The 2775-nt window shown below is 44.2% G+C and overlaps 1 pseudogene; it reads left to right on the plus strand.

Moving 5' to 3' along the window:
- Positions 1 to 302: 302 nt before the first annotated feature.
- LOC147357453 (lysosomal-associated transmembrane protein 4A pseudogene) lies at positions 303 to 2430 on the plus strand (annotated as a pseudogene).
- Positions 2431 to 2775: the final 345 nt, after the last annotated feature.

The following is a 2775-nucleotide window of genomic DNA, read 5'->3' on the forward strand; positions in this document are numbered from 1 at the left end:
GCATATTAATAAATAGTGAGGAAACCCCAAGTGTCTGTTGCCGTATTGCTTGCTTTGAATACAAAGAAATGGATAAACATGTATTTAGAAGGAAAAGAAATCTATGTGGTCTTATACGATAATGAGCTGCTTTCTTTCATCAGCATATTGTCTCGGAGCACTCCCTTCTGTCTTGTTATTTTGCCTGAAGTCTAGAATAGGGGGTGCCCAAGCATTTCCAAGAGGGCAGGGCAGCCCCTCCTGCAGGGCCTGGGCTCGTGTGTGCTAAGTCTCTTCAGTCGTGTCCAGCTTTGTGCGACACTATGGACTGCAGCCTTCGAGGCTCCTCCTGGGATTCTCCAGGCGAGAATCCTGGAGAGGGAGGTGACTCCTACTCACTAGCCCCTCACTAATCTTCTCCCCTCACTAGCCCCTTTTCTCCCCAGCCAGAAATTTGACTTTTCTTTGGCAAATGGAAATCAGGAATATCTTGGGATCATCTTTGCCTGCTCCCAACTCCTTACCTTCCATCCATCATTCAAGTTTGTCATCTCTCAAGTCCACCCCTTCTTCCAACTACCCACAGCTACCCCCCTGACCATCCACCAGCATCTTCCCCTGAATGACTCTAACACCCGCCCAGTTTGTCTCCTGCTTCTCGTCTATTCCATTCTAATCAGTCTGCACCTTTACTTCTTCCTTTTCAGGAAATCTAGATGCGCAAGTATCAACATGAAAGGATAAAATCAAAGAAAATGTACCCTTCTTTTTTCTACCATGCTGCTGAAGCAGCATTTCCTAGAGCAAATCTAAACAGATTAAAAACCTACCATGGCTCTCAAGCTCCCATGATAAAAAGCATTCATTCATTTACTGACTCATTCATTCAGCAAGTTTTTGTTGCTTCCTACCAAGTACCAGATATACCATTCTAGATTCTGGAGTTACATTAACAAACGAGTCAGACAGAGCCCCTGCCCTCAAGGAGTTTATAGTCTAGTTGGGCCAAGCCAACAATTAGAGGGCCGTCTCTCACAGGGAGGAACAGGATGTAATGGGAGCACCTAATGTGAATCCAGGGTGTTCTTAGCAGGGCACAGACGGTTTATTCCAAGTATATCAAACATACTTTTCTAGCCTAATTTTTTCTTCGCTTAACCCCTTTCACATAAGCCAGTCTCCAGTCCTTCCTACACTAAACCACAGCACCTGTGTTCCTGCTGTCCTCTATTCCTGAAAGACCATCCCCCTTATACTAATTATTTTAGTCCACCAGTCAGCCAATATATATTTGTTGAGAATGTACTATGTGCCAAGCACTGTGTAAGCACCAAAGATACAATGCTGAGCAAAAATCGCACTCAATCCCTGCTCCAAAGATCTTGCCCTGGTTAATGGGAAGAAACACACACGAACCAAAGGACCACAGAAGGTCCTCAGTTCCATCTGTGAGGAAGTGCTCTGAGAAGTACCAGGTGCAAAAGAGAGCGTGAAACAGACGAAAGACGGAGTCTGAACCTGTGTCCTCTGCATTGGCAAGTGGATTCCCATTAGACCACCAGTGAAATCCTAGGCAGAGCCTTTAGAGCCAAGGTAAAGACTGGGCCTTATCCCTAGAGCAATGGCAATCATTTTTTAAATGCAGCCCAGGAAGACTCGTCGTTTGGCTTGTACACAGAGACGGAGCTATCGATATTCAACCGCGGGGTGGAAGGCGTTTGTGAGGGGCCAAGAAAGAGGCCCTCAAGATTCCCAGTGGTGTCCGTGACTTTGGAGCAGAGCCTCAGTGACCAGTCCTACAGCACCTGGTGCTTCGACTATTGCGATGTCCACACCTGATGATCATCATGGGGACGGGATGCATGGTGCTCAACCTGTTGATGGCAATTCTGCTGACCGCGGAGGTAACACACCCAAACTCAAGGCTAGCTGTATGAAGTCACTGGCAATTACTGTTCGTCCCGGAGAATGACTGATAATGCCTGTTTTCTTTTTTGCTGTCTCTGTTCTTATGTTTACCATCAGTTTAATGCTGGTATACGGAGGAATTTCTTATCAATTGGGTTGGTTGATTCTGCTCGTCTGCTCCTGGCTTTTTGACTTTTTTCTCAGCTGCCTGGTTGCTTTCAGTTCTCTCACTTATTTGCCAAGAATCAAAGACTATATGGATCAATTACCTGATTTTCCCTATAAAGGTGACCTCCTGGCATCGGACTCCAGCTACCTCCTGTTCATTGTTCTTGTGTTCTTCACCTTGTTCATCACTTTAAGGCTTATCTGATCAACTGTGTTTGGGACTGTTATGAATACATCAGCAGCAACATGCTATAGATTGCTGTGTATCCGGCCTTTGAAGCACCTCCCCAGTATGTTTTGCCAACCTATGAAATGGCAGTGAAGATGCCTGGGAAAGAACCAACGCCTCCTTATATACCTGCCTGAAGAAATTCTGCCTTTGTCAATAAACCCTGTACCACCTTTTTGTCCTGATACATGTTTGATACAAAGTACATTTTCCTTTGTTCAAGTATTTATTTTCAAACACTGACAAGCTATTTGGATATCAGATTGTGTTGTTGCTGTTGTTAAGAATATTACATTTTAGTCATTTTTGAAGATTATCTAGGTTAAGCAAGAGCAAAATGCCATTGTTTGCCTTTGATGGGGGTTGGTGGAAAGGGGGTATTCTCTACAAGTATTCTTTTTTAACTTTGCACTTTCTTTTTATAATAGTTTGCATTTCGGTTATTTGCTGTCCTGGATACTTTCAGAAAGAATGAATTCAATATTCAGGGT

The sequence above is a fragment of the Bos grunniens genome, chromosome 15 (assembly GCF_055505025.1).
Source record: "Bos grunniens cultivar Pamir isolate PY7600 chromosome 15, Bosgru_T2T1.0, whole genome shotgun sequence".
In the NCBI taxonomy this organism is placed as follows: Eukaryota; Metazoa; Chordata; class Mammalia; order Artiodactyla; family Bovidae; genus Bos; species Bos grunniens.